The sequence below is a fragment of the Echeneis naucrates genome, chromosome 5 (assembly GCF_900963305.1).
Source record: "Echeneis naucrates chromosome 5, fEcheNa1.1, whole genome shotgun sequence".
NCBI classification, from domain to species: Eukaryota; Metazoa; Chordata; class Actinopteri; order Carangiformes; family Echeneidae; genus Echeneis; species Echeneis naucrates.
In genome coordinates this window covers 8,645,826-8,660,400 of record NC_042515.1, presented here as the reverse complement: position 1 = coordinate 8,660,400, position 14,575 = coordinate 8,645,826, and the positions used below count along the sequence as shown (strand labels likewise).

Genomic DNA, 14,575 nt, shown 5'->3' with positions numbered 1-14,575 from the left:
AAGTCTGCTTGCATGTTCTTCACTGAACTATGTATTTAACAGACATCCCTGGACTTCAGCCACCTTATATAGAGTTCCCAGCAGACATTTCCTTTGATGTTGAACTTTTGATTGCCTCATTTCCACTGCGTCTTTAAGCTCCTGTTTGCAGTGAGGGGGGCTGCAGGGACAAGATGCAAATGTCGTCTTGTGAGATTTAGGTTTTTCTTAGCTAATGAGATGAATTTTATTATACCCCCACCCCACTAGATTGCCTTCAAACCCCCCCCCCCCCCCCCAAAATTTTTCCCTTTTTAAGATTTTATTTCATTTAATTAAATATTTTTTCCTTTGGGGTTGGAGGGTTTGAGCATCCTGAAGAGTAACAGGGGAAGACAGAATGGGAATTGACATGCAGCAAATGTCAGCGGTTGGAACCGAACTGGTGTCATCGACGAGGAGCTTATAGCCTCCTGTTCATGGGGCACTCACTCTATCCCCTACTACACCAGCCTATATTATTGCCTTTATTTCATTATTTAATTTTGACCGTTGGAGCAGTACTGTGTTTCACCGTCAGCCGTCAATACTTGGAGCTCATTAATTTTGTTGGGAAACTGGCCTCCAATAACAACCTTGCATATGTGCTCATGAAATAAAGCGGTGACTGGTCACTGGAGCGCACCTAAATTGTGTCTTAATGCCTCTCTGCAGTTAGCAGACTATGCTTTTTTTTTTTCTTTTTTTGTTTTGTTTTTTGTCTTTTGTTTTTTCCTAAAAGTTCCACATTTCGAGGTGCATTCACCGTAACCTCTGATAAGTATCCTGCTGTTGTATCAAGTAATGGACTGGATCATCCAAGCATCCAAGCTGCCCTCTAAACAGCTGGGCTTCTTGTGAGCTGTGGTTTAGCTGTCATTGCAATTATATTGTTTCACAGAGGTAGAGCGCAAACAAGATATGTATGCGAATGAGAGAGAATTCAAACAAAAGGGAGGGTTGGAGAAGAAGGGAGTGGTGAAAACTCTGCGCATGATAGCATAAGAGCAGTAGAGAGAGGGAGCCAGCATGCAAGGCTTTCTGTCCCTGAAGTGCTTGTGCTTCATTCAGAAAAAGAAAGGGGGCAGTCAAAATAGTGTTATTTTACGGGGAGCCCATTAACAGAACTGCACTCTACAGACACGATGGCAACAGAGGAAATGTGAAAATGAAGAAAGTAGAATGAGCTGAAGCAAGTGGCACCCCTGAATCTGGGCTATTTACCTGCTGAACGAAATGGAATTCATTAATCTTTACAACTCGGTGAGATATAACGAGAGTTGTTTTCGTCCAGAGCTGCTTCTGTTGCTGCTTCTCCTGCAATAATGTGCTTTTACCTCTGACACACCTGATCTGACTTGGCTGGATATTCACAGAGCCGAACGCTAAATACAGTAAGCATGTGCTGTGTGCGTATGTCTCTTTGTGTCTTTGTCAGTGAGTGTTAATAATTTGTAGGTGAGCTCTGGCTTGTTCGTGTGCTCTTCACAACTCTCTAGCTTCAGTTTGACATGCAGCTATTCCCACTGCTAGACATGCTTTTTATCTCGGCACTTTTTATTATTGCGCTCTGTAAAGATCCTACAGTGTATTTAAACATTCACTAGGAACTCTTGAAAATTGTACAATGGGGCTTACTGATAGATAATTTCATATGCCATGCTCACTATGTTTACATATATTGCAACTCATTTATCAGTGTGTTAAAGCAACAGAAAAATGAGAACTGCCATTGGTTTTATGTAGAATTTTACACATGGATGACTCAGAGAGGATAATTTCTCACACATAATTTGTAAAAATGTTATTAGAGTGTGTGCACCTTGTGATCAGTTTCAATGCAGGCACACAAAATGTGTTTAGTGAGGCAAATGCTGAGGTAATAAGGAATTCCCTTGTACTGCGTCCTTGTGAGCGAGGAGGGGAGGGGAGGATGGAGGTGGCTGGTGGGGGCAGAGAGTCAACAAGAACTAGGTGTCACTCTGTCACTCTGGAGGGAGGTGTACAGTATTAAAGGACAACTTACGGGCTTACATAAAGAATGCGGGAACTCCTGTGTTAAGAGAACCTTAAGTTAATTCTCAGTGGTCTTGTCTTTAAGACGTGTCAATGGATTTTAACTGTGAATGCTTATGATTGGATAAAATATTCAATTCCATTAGTTTCTACGCTTATACCTGTGCATGCCAGTATTTCAGTTGTTTTGTTAAACGCAATGTGCAGGAAAAGAGAGATGGAGACAGCACAAGTGTGAGAGAAGGCACAACAGCAGAGCCCTCTTGAATAAAAAATCTGTCGCTATAAATAGCAAGCCTTCCTGATGGCCTCAGCACTGTTTCGAGTTTAGAAGACCTGGCTTTTTATTCTGCTTCTCTGTCGTGATGGTTATAACCTTGTAAAATCAGATCCACAATCCTCGACATTGTTTCTATTTATTTTCCTTTGTCCCCTCGGCCCAGATCTGTCTTGTGCTGAAAATGGGCTGTTTATATAATAACTGTCTTTTTTTTTAAACACATTTGTGCAAATTTCAGTATTCAGTACCCTAAATAAATTGCATTGGAGTCCTAAGCAATAAACTCTGATTCAACTATCTTGATGTTGGCTCATGAATGAGAGTGATCACACAGTTCTACCCTCTTATCAGTCAGAAATGGAAAAGAGACAAGAACTGCAGCAAACCCTAGAACAGAACCTACCCGTTGATTTCACACTGCTATACTTAATGCTGTTCTCTCCCTGATGCATGTTACAATTGTTAAAACATGGATTGCTGTGCAAGCTCGAGCTAACTACGTAGTACTGATTGACCAACTATAGTCCATTCACTTGGGTGAAGAAGTTGTGTTTGTGTGTGTGTGCACTGATATCGTGTTCACAAGGGGCATTACCTTTTGTTGTCCATTTGCATGTAATTTTGGAGTTCTACTCACCAGGTATTTGGTGCTTCTGCAGCCTCAATCCTGCATACTAATTGTCAGTGCGTGGGAAAAAGACTTGGTACGACAGAGGAAGCACAAAAGAGAGAGATGAAGGGAGGAAGGAATCAATTGCAACCCCTAGAGTAACTACTGCTGTTATTGCTTATAAGCCATAAGGTTTACACTTTCTCATGGTTTTAAGGTTAGAAAACATATGCATTTTGTTTTTAGATAAACAAATACAGCAGATGAATTAGATTAAGCCAAAATCAAGTATGGGTGCACAGTCCAAGCCCAACGTCCAACTGAGGGTGTAGTTGGGGTGTGGAACTTCTTTAAACAGCTACTATAAAGTGTAGGTGATCCAACTCACAATCTAGTGGGTATCATATGAATTTAAAGTTGAATTTAAAGTTTAAACTTTCAAAGTCCCATCACGGATTTAACTGAAACCATCTAATCGGTTATGCACATGGTTTCCCATACAGGAACTTTGTCACTTTAACTCAGTGCAGAGACCCAATTCTCAAATCTCTGCATTAATAGAAGTTGTGAATTGTCATTGCACTTGCTGCTGCTCTTCCCAACACAATGCTGTCTTCAGTTTACAAATTGTGTTGGAACCAATCATGCATTTTTGTGATTTCATAGGGAGTATTTGTTTGGCAAGAGCTGGTATTTCTCTATTTCTTTATGAGATACTATATTGATCTCCCAGCTTGTCAGATTTATATATTTTTTTTGTTCCCTGTTATCAGACAGCATTGACAGACAGACAGCAACTCTACAGTCTTGTGTTGCAGCTGGTTGCAGCAGTTTTTGTTCTGCACAGATACAGAACTTGTGCATGTGCCACTACAACAAAATGGCCAATGCTACTGAGCATATGAAGCACTACTGCTTCCAGCAACAGCCATTGGGCTAGATCTTCAACAGTTAATAATGGCCTGATCATTAGTGTTTGTAATCTGTAAAGTTAATCTGAAGAGTACATAGTATGTGCCAATAAATTATCTTTTCAAACATTGTACATAAAGTCCATAAATAAAAGATGAAAAAGTTGAAAGTAGAAGGGGAGGGTGGAAGACGTAATATACTTAACCAGAACAAGCTTAGGAGTGGTTGTTTCTGACGTAATTAGAAGGTTGGGGTGATGAATGAATCTTGACGAAGAGACTAGCAAGAAAAACTGGAAGAAGGTGGGGACACATAAATTGCCATCTTTAGCAGGCAGAGGTATTGGGAGTGGTTGGCTTTTACAGGTAAACAGATGGAGTAGCGCAGTGTGACGCTGACCTGCCACTGCTGTCAGTACAGCTACGTGATCTAGCATCTCGCTGTCGTGTGCAGTTTGTGTAATTAACACTACCTCTGTTCCGGGGGTGCAGTACTGCCGGTGCCATCCACACTCACTTTCTCATACATGAAACCAGTGAACAGAGAACAAAACATTTAATGAGCTTAACAGTAGAAAATTTCAAATGCATTCTTAAGATTTTCTTAAAATAACATAATGCATGTTATGCGAAGCTTTTAATTTGTCAATTGTGAATGATCCTACTAAGGGGAAGAGTCCTACTCACTAAATGGGAACCTTTATTCCAAAATTTGTCAAGAGGACAAATGGGCAACTAGGTTAAGATGTGTGTACACAGCTGTAGTCACACTTAGTCACAGCCCCAGTTATTTAAACTTACACATCTGTCAAATGGTTTACTCAGCATGCATGTATTTTTCCTCTGCAGCTCATGCAAAAAACCGCAGACTAATCACCTTAATGTTGGTGTTTTAACACAGAATTTCTGAATGTTGCAGCTGCTTCTACTGTAATGGCAATGCATACGGTCCATATTTTTATCTCTACCTTTGCATACATCCCAGAGATCTCATCTGGTGTGTAGCAGGAATCCATCTTGTTATGGGTGGTCTATTTTTTGTTTGCATATCCTGTGGAATTTAGATCGCTATATGCCTGCGAAGAACCCCCAAAGAAGTGTTGAGGGGTGAGGCTGGGTGGTAGCCTAAAATAACAGTTTGTTGGCTCAATGGTTGTCTGGACGACATCTTGGGTGCTCTGGAGTGCACAAGCCACATTATAAGAGACAATGCTTTCTGCTGGCCCAACAGAGACAGCCTTGCTGGTTGACTGGCAGGGTGCCTGGCTTCCGAGTTAGTCTGGCAGCACTCAAGCATCCATCACTGTTTTGGCATGGCAGCACAGCCAGCCAGCTGTTATTAAATGTGGCTGTGGTAAATAGAGGTGTTTGTGCAGATTAAGACATTGGTCCATCTGATCACATTGAGTTGTCTGCCAAGGCTTACTTAACTTAAAGTTAGTTTATAGGTGAAATCATCAGGAAAGGATAGGGAAGGATCAGACCAAGAATAGTGCTGTGTTTTAAAAAGTGGTGCCAATAGGCTGCATTTGTTTGGGTGTGTTGCAAAGTTATGCTGATTTGTGATGATCTTGGTCTTGATAATCATGATTATTTCTATTATAAAATTTGACACATACTTTGCCCCACCACATTTAAGCATATATGTATGTATTGTATCTGACCACATATAACTGCTGCAAAGATGACCACTTGGCTGGTCTTAAGTGAATAGTTAAACTCCTCTGATTATGAACTGTCAGTAATTAAACACTAGTGGAAAGCTGACATGTGTCCCAGGAAGCTCAGTTACTCTGAGATCATGAAGCCATAATTTTGATGATTAATCATCAGAAACAAAAATGAGTGATGTGGCTTTGCCTTGTAGCAAAAGTTGCAGTCAGTGCAGATATTTTCTGTACAGCTTTTTTACAAAACACTAAAAGCACCCCTACTGCCTGCTAGGGATGCACCGATGCCACTTTTTTCCAAAATGAGTAGTGTACAAATACCATTACACATAAAGTTACTTTGATCCCCCCCAGAGATATCATCTGTTATTTGAACAACATTCCTCAGTATGATTTTCTTTTACATGGGTGACTGTACTGCAGTGAAACCTTTGACAAACACAATTGTCATATACTGACATTCTACATTAGTGCTTTAATTAAGTTGCTTGTGTTGTAAGTGGTAGATTTTTTTCCCTCCTCTTGAGAGTTTTGCTGGACATAATTTGCGTTCTGCTTTGTTTTTGTTGCACTTTTTCACCTGAAAATAGTTCCACACTGTTGACATGACTCCTCGCTCCCTGCCTTGCAGTTGAGCGCTATAAACCGCATGCTGCCGTAAAGTGGTATCAGTGGCAATTTAATAACTCATGCCCGGTATCAGACCGATACCAGTATTGGTGTAACCCTACTCCCTGCCGTTGGCATACATTTGGCACAATTTATAGCTATATCAGACACCAAATACACATAAAATAAAATACAAACATGGCAAAAAGAACCTGAACATTTGAGTGAATGTTATAGATGTATATGTAAAACTGTAGCCAAAAGGAGGAGAAAAAAAGAAAATCACAAACCCTTAAAAAAAAAAAAAAAAAAAAAGCCCTTATGTGAGGGCTACAAGTCTTTGGAAGAGGGATTAAGAAACCACTATCCATAGATAGGAACAGGGTGGCATGATTTTTCCAGGAACGCAAAGCAGATTGGGGCATTGGATTTCTTTTCTCACTCCAAGATACTAATCCATCCTACGGCCATCAGCAGCAAGTGGCAAGGTTACATTTTGTTTAATTGTATGCATGGGGATTTGACCACTGTTTTTCATTTACAGGACATTAAGGTGACTGAAGGTTGCAATAACATCTGCTACATGTTACAGATGAGAGAGACTGATTTCAAACTTGCCAGGAACTCCTTTTCTTCCTCCCTTTACTGCTTATTGATGAAATGATACATCTTGTGATTATGCAAAATTTCATGCTTAATTTGAAACTGACACAGATTTTATAAGAATTAGTGATAGTTTTTTGTTCTTGGTTGTTTTTTTCCCCCCAATAAATCTTTGTGATATATTGTGCAGCAGCATTATATTTGCAAGTGGCATAAAGGAGTGGGATTCCTCTTGGTCTGAAGGGAAACTGGGAGTGGAATGATTACAAAATGTAAAAAAAAAAAAAAACTGCTGCTGCTCTACTTGACTCTTAAGTTTGGTTGGGCAGAATAAAATGGATATTGTGTGAAACAAAGTCCAAAGTAGATATTTATGGCTAGTGGCAAATGCTAAGAGCCAAAAATGGAAGTTAGAAACTAATCAAATAACTCTTACAAAGTTATACATCAAGTTTCATTTTCATCACATCAGGGGCCAAGTCATTGGCGTTACAAATGGGGAGGAAGCAACCTGACTGTGTGATGAAATGTGCATTTTAAGCTAATGGCAGAGCCAGTCATTTAAAGACCATCAGTTAAGCAGAGATAGCTTGAGACATTCACTATAGAGGGGAGATGGTATCAATAAATTGGTGGTACATTGGGCTTGACTTGGGCACAAGTAGGCATCTGCGTCTGTGACAGTCGCCCCCAGCCCCCTGTATAATGACAAACTATAGTTTATAAATAAATAAATACTATAAATAAAACTGGTAGGCAAAGTGGATAGAATAGGTATTGCAAGTTCATGCTAGGCTATCCATAGTCCCCTGTTTAATAAGTTAGACTTGCTTATCCCACACAGCAGCCAGCAGTGATTGTTTGTAATGCAGCTCTCAAATAAATAACGTTGGCGCATTCTTGAGCATGTTTTGCTCCTTCAGTGAGGCTTCACCGCTCAGCTAGTACTTGACATAGCATCCTCAGTTGCCACATTAACCAATATGGCAGCCTCTAAGCAGCGGTCGATTATTATGCTTCTGAAGTTGTAGGTTTAACCTAATACCATATCATAGTGGTTAGGTTAAGCCAGTAAACTTAGTTCAGTTGAGTAAAGCTGAGTTGGAACATTGGAGTGATACACTGTAATGCTAAATTCACCTTGTGCTCGAATTCTGGCCCTACTTCCTTATTCTGGAGCTGTGTCCATGTGCCTGTGAGCACAGTCTGTTTAGTTCAATGATCAGCTCCACCAGACCTGGTAGTTAGTCACTGGTTTCATCAGGACAGAGCGATCGAGAACTGTCTGCAGTCAGTGAATGAGGGGAGTCATTTCCAATCTGCACATTTAAATAACTGTGTGAGAGAATGACTCACTTTGTATGCCCTGTTAAGTTTGCATGCTTGTGTGTACATCTGCAAGGCTTGGTTCTGTCACATGTGTATGTTTGTTGTGCCTGCGAGATTGAGCTGCATTTCGCAGGCTATAAGTAACACTCAATGGTGCTCTGTGTGCGTGCGTGTGTGTGCACGAGTGCTGTATAATTTGTGTTTATGAGATTACCCAGTGATAAATACACCAGGCCTTATAACTGGAGAAAGGAGGGGAGTTGTGAGAGAGAGAAAAATATGAGGGTGGTAAAGGATATGGCTGCTTTTCTCTTGGTGACAGAGCCTGTTGCCATGGAGCTGGTCTTCCCATTGGTTGAGGATTGGGCCAATCACTTAACAGCGCAGATTGTTTCATCATTGAGAAGTTTTTCCTCTCTTCCTGTCTCACGAACCACCCCTTGGTTCTCCATCTTTCTCTGTCCCTCCCTTCCCTCTTTTCTCTCCTATCTCTCTCCTATCACACTGTCTTTCACTGCTCCCCTTTTCACAGTAAGAGAGGCTGATAAATTACATAAGCTTTATAGATAGTCCAACCAATTTCATTTTGTCAGTAATTCATTTTATATCAGCAACTGAAGTTGTGGAGTAAGATTGTCGAAAATCTTTTAATTGTACTTGAAATTTCAAGACAATCCCACAAATACACATTCAGTCATTTGTATATATTTTGGACAGCTAAGAAATTTCATTATTTTGAATCATGTCCGTCTGGCCACAAGACCCTGGACCCTTACTTACCTAGCAGTTTATCAGGCACAGTTTACTTAAACGAATGCAGTCTAATACTGCTAACGCTCCTTCAAAAAATCTTACGTTCATTACCTATACATTTCAATATTCATGCAAAAATAACATATGATAAGGTGGTGTATATATTATTTATTTATTTATTTTTTGCATAGCGAAACAGTTGAATCTGCTTTGGTCGTGTCATTAAGATGCTCCTAAGGGTTGCCACTTGATGGGAGCTGATGAAATGATGTCTAGGCTCAGCAATATAATGTCCACTTGGACCAAAGTAGATTTGCATTAAGTGCCAGGAGTTCCTGGTTGCCTCTGAGAAATAGATTTTAGGTTGCCCATGGTGTATATTTTGACCTGGTTAATTTCATATGATTTATTTAGTGACGACAATTTATGCAGTTTCATGATTTTAATTTTATAGATGCAGCAGAATTGAGTATTGGATTTTTAAACAGAAATCTGTAATAATTTACTATCTTGTCTTTGAAATCACAGCTGGGGTTATCTTGAGTATGACAAACTTTCTTTCTTCAGTTATTCCAAGCAGTTTCATTTGCTGTGGTTCTTTACCCATATTATATTTTGTGTTACAACAGGATGCAGGGTCAGGAAATATTTACACATTCACACATTAAAGTAAAGTTACAATTTCAATGATCTCATCAAAATTGAATATTAATTCTTGCAAATTTTTGACCCATTGGGGATTTTAATACCCCCTCACCACCATCACCACCATCACCACCTCCATTACAGCACACTTGCCTTCATCAATAATACATACTTGGAGAGAGCTACAGAAAGGTAGGTAGGTAGGTAGGTAGGTAGGTAACTAAGGAGGGAGGGGAGAAAAGGAGGGAGAGAATGAGTCATAGCTCATCCCACAGGACTGAGTGGGCTGGCTGAGTGGAGGAGGATGGCGTCAGCAGCAGGCTTGACAATTTAAGAAGACGCATTAAAAGAGGAAGAAAAAGAGGAAGAGCTAACATGTCTTTGTGGGTGGATGGAGAGAGATATTAATGGGAGGGGTTGATGTAGAGGGGGCGGAAAGCATGAAGGGGTATCCTCAGTGAGACTGAGAAAGAAAAAAGACAGGGTGGCTGAGAGAGGGACAGAGAGACATGAATGGAAAAAGAGAAACCCTTTCTTCAGCTTCACCAGAACATTTCTGTCCCCTTCATCTGCATTTTTGTAACTTGTCAGTATGCCTTCAGCAAGTTGTTTTGTATTTTTCTTCTTCTCCTGATCATTGTTGATATTGACATTTAAGTTCCTGGCCTTATTTTCTATGAAGCAGTCATCCTCATCAATTATTATACAGTGAATGTACAGCTTCGCTTTGTGTGCTCCCCATTGATAAATGCATCAATATTTTTACCACCTGAGCCACAGACTCTCTTTTAGTGCAAGTGAGTCTGGGCAGTTCCTCCACAGTCCCGAGCACTGTGCCAGCCACATTGTCTCCTCCCTGTGTGAAATCGTGGAACCGCTGCAAAGGGGAATCCTCTCTGACAGAGACAAACAGTGCGCACACTGCAAGTGCTGCTGATATATAATATGTGCAGGCACTGAGCTTGCACAAACCCTGCCATTACTACACATGTCAGCCTCTGCTCTTTGGAGACATAACGTTGCTGGCTTTTGTAAAATGGTTTTCTCTGACGTCAAACAAGCAAGGTGCATGGCTGAATACGGAGGAAATGAATAAGGTCGGGCTGCCTGCACTCCCACTTGTATCTGTGGGTTTATACGCACTGCCTTCTGCTCTTTCATTCACCTTCATCTTTCATTCAACTTCTGCTGAGGAAATGGAGAGAGATGTCTGCTATGCATGCTTCTCTGATATAAAATTTTAAATCATGCAATGAATGAAACAAAGGAATAGTCACAGTTTTCAGTCATAAGTTATCATTCTGCATTGCGATGAGACCTTGGGGCAGACCCAGGACCTGGTCAAGAGATTATACCTCCTCACTGGCCTGGGAGCACCTTGAGATCCCTACAGTCAGAGTTAGCTGATGTTGTTGGGGAAAAGGAAGACTGGATCTCCTTGCTAAAGTTGTTACCCCTGCGACCAGACTTTGGATAAGCGGTTGAAGATGGATGAATGGATGGACTTGTCTGTTGTGATGGCACACTGTACACCTCTGGCAAATTAACTGATCTGTTGAGTGATGCAGTGTCCAAAGTTATTCACTGTAGAAATATGAGATAAGTTGAAAATCCACAAACTGAAACAGCTTGAACCCACTTATGTGTGCAGAGTTGATAAAATTGCTCTAAGCCATCAGTTGATTAAGATAGTGTTAATTTGATTTTCTCTGAACCAGTCGTTGATTGATTGCAGTTCAGCACTAGGTTGAAGCAGTCTTTCAATCCTATTTTAGACATTACAAAATTGCAAATTTAATTTAAATTGTGACCTGTAAAATTAGTGGGCTTTGGCAACTGCTCGTATCCTCCTGTGGCTTTTGGCTAAATGTGCATGATGTATTTCAGTTAACCAGACTTTAGTATTGAGGAGTTAATATACTCGATATACTCATGCTTTCTGCTCTTCCTAATGACCATGCGCTAGAATTCTTCTCATTTCTTTGGCTTGCCTCGCTGCTAACTATTGCAGAGGCCCTGACCCACCTTGACCTGGAGAAGCTAATTTGGACCGTGATCTCATACCTGCTCAAAATATTTAGTCCAGCTAGCCTACTGTTTGAAGTGCTCATATACATTCTGTGTGTCTTAACATGAACACTCAAGTGCACTGTAATGACCAGACAGATGGCTTACTGTCCCTGTCTTTCACTCACTGACCCACTCGCATATGCATTCAATGTCTCACTCAGGGCCCCCTTCCAATGGCAGTCTTTGGTGTGGTAACCTGACACAGTATGCAGGGCAGTGTATTGCCTGTATGTCTCAGCTTGTAGCCTGTCATCAGGAGCAGGGTCCGAAATTAACTTTTTGACTCACTCACTGAAGTGGCTGGTAGATGGAAAAATCCTCCAGCCAGCCATATTTTTTACCATCCAAAATAAGTGTTTTTTTGTCACATATACATAAGTTTCAGTCAATTTTATTGCTATAATATGGTATTATGTTGAATACAACATTACAAAGGTGCTCAGAGTGAAATTGAAGCTATTACTATTTTATTACTATTAAAGTTATTACTGGACAATTAATCATCAGAATTTACAGAACTCATATTTATTTGAACAACTCAACCAAAATCTTCATTCCACACACAGAAAAAATAAGAAATTAATAGTTGAAATGTCTAAATTTACATTTTAATTTAACTTTGGTTACTGCTTGATGAGTTCTATGTGGTGGATTTTAAACAATTTATAACACATCTTTTTTGCTATTAATATTTGCACTCAAATACTTAATCAAGGCATTCCGACTGTTACAGAAGCCTGTTAATATGCTTTATTAAGGCCAACATGAAGTGGATAGCCTCTTTTGCTATGACGTAACTGACCCAAGTCCTGTGTGCATCAGCTGCCCTCTTGATTCTCTGCAGACAGATGTGATGATGCAGAGAGATGTCAATGTCAGGCCCACCGACATACTGACTTAATTAGGGCACAGAGCAGTGCTGCTGCTGCTGATACTTTGCAATGGGCACCCCTATCATTGCACACTGCAGTTTATGTGTCTGAATAATATTTTTGTTACTGCTGCAGAAGAATATGAAAACAAACATACTTCCTGTCGTGTTTCCAAAGTAAACTGCCAGTCCCCCAATCTCAGACCTTTGTTGTTGGATATGCTACAGCACTGGCCAGACAAGAATGGCTAAATCCGAACATGTAATAAAGTGAACAGTCTTGGGATAAAATTAATAGAATCATTCCCCATTTTCAAAAATATCTTCTTCTTTTCTTTTTTTTTTAAGATGCAGTGCATTAATTGGAATGCATGGCAGTTATTTCTGTCTACCTGTCGTAGGCTAGATTTATGGTGAAGTTGCTTCATTGCTTGCTTTAGGATTAGGATTAGTTGAGCTTCTCTAGTATGACTGATATGCTATGAACTGGATGATTGAGAACTAACATTATTTGTGCATTATTTGGCTGAGATTACTTTAAAGAAATAGCAGATCATTTTGCTTTTCATCTTGCCTTGTTCTCTCTGCTTCTGCCATGCCATCCCTCTTAGTCTGTGCAAACTGCGATCCACGTATTTATTTTTAATATCATTCTTCTCCCTGCCCTTCTCACTGGCACTCGCTCAACATAAATGGCAGCAGTTGAGAATGACGTTACTATCTCCTTGGCAACCCCGTGGGCTGGTTTGTGTGTGTTTGTGTGTGTGCGTGCGTGCATGCAGGTTGAAGGAGGCTGGGGGGAGTACTGAGGAGAGAGCTGAGGGAACACAAGAGAGGAGCGGGTAGCAGAGGAGAGAATAGTCTCTGATTCACAATTTTTTCCTGCAGCCCCTCCCTTCCATTAAAGTAGAACGGACTGCTCAAGCATGAGAATGGTACTTGAGATGAATGATTACCTTTGCTTTCCAATCCAAAACCATTCATCATTTTTTGTGCAAGAATACGTGCTGCATGTGAGAGAAAGAACAGGAGGAGGTTGTTCTGAAGTGACTGAATCAGGCATTTGTGTCTGCCTACAGTAGGCGGTGTGACCGTATTCTGTGCTGCTGTATGGTAGGCTTACATAAACAGTGTGGGATTGGAGCACGTGGGTGTCCTGGTCAGCGACGTGGTGCAGTGTTGCTGATGCTGCTGCTGATGACGCCTTTACTGTTGCATTGCCTGGGTCTTCCCCACAGTGGGAATCCCTGCCTCATTTGTTCATTCATCTCTCATCTTTTCTGCGGCATAGTACAACACAGAGTTATAGGCAGGGACATGCATGTATGTCACCCTAACATGCTGTATGCATATATGCTGACAGTCATTCTTCTAATGCTTTAGTTTGTGCTGAATTGTACTTCATCTCACTTGTCCATCTATAAATGCTTGTATGTGGGATTTCATGCATGCCTCATCTTTCAAGTCAAGCAGGTACACAGATTTTATACTGCAGTTTATATCAAATAATGTAGGATTGTTTTACAAAAGGAAGCATTTTTATTTTCTGTGTATGTAAATGATTGTAGTGTTCAACACTATGATTATGAGATTTAGGAAAAGAGAGAATCAAGGCTTGAAATGTACTTTTCATAATGTTTGGGAACTCCCTAGTTATATACCTCTAATGGTGGGAATGTAAAAATGGCAGTGGGGTATTAATTGTGAGCTTAACTGTCAGGCTCCCATCAACTGATTCTTATTTGATATTGCATTCTGTTACTCTGTACCAATTTAAGGAGTTCTAACAATACTCAATAGTGGTCTCTTCTAGCATATTATAGACAACCTTTGCTCTGCTAATCCTCTGCTACCTTTGGACTTGAAGCTTTTGTTGACAATTTGCTTCTTAGCTTGTTCGGTGTCTTGTCCTCTCTTCTTCAACGTAACATTCTACAAAACACCAATTTAATGTGGACAATATCTGAGCATTGATACTTTTGCAAATGACTATCGCATCCAGATACACCATTTTACACCGTGTGTGTGTGTGTGTGTAGCCATTGCAGAACGGGGGAGGCTGTTAGATTCACTGATTACAGCATAACGTTGCGGTACCAGTCCTTTAAAATACATCAGCTAGTATTATTTGCAATGGAAAAAAAGACAATTTTAACTTGTCATCTCAGAAAGTATTTTGGATTCATTAAG

The 14,575-nt window shown here is 40.3% G+C and overlaps 1 protein-coding gene across 3 annotated transcripts in view; it reads left to right on the top strand.

The window, feature by feature from the left end:
* r3hdm2 (R3H domain containing 2) overlaps positions 1–14,575 on the top strand; it is a 44,327-nt gene that overhangs the window by 4,763 nt on the left and 24,989 nt on the right. The gene's annotated exons all lie outside the window — the stretch shown is intronic.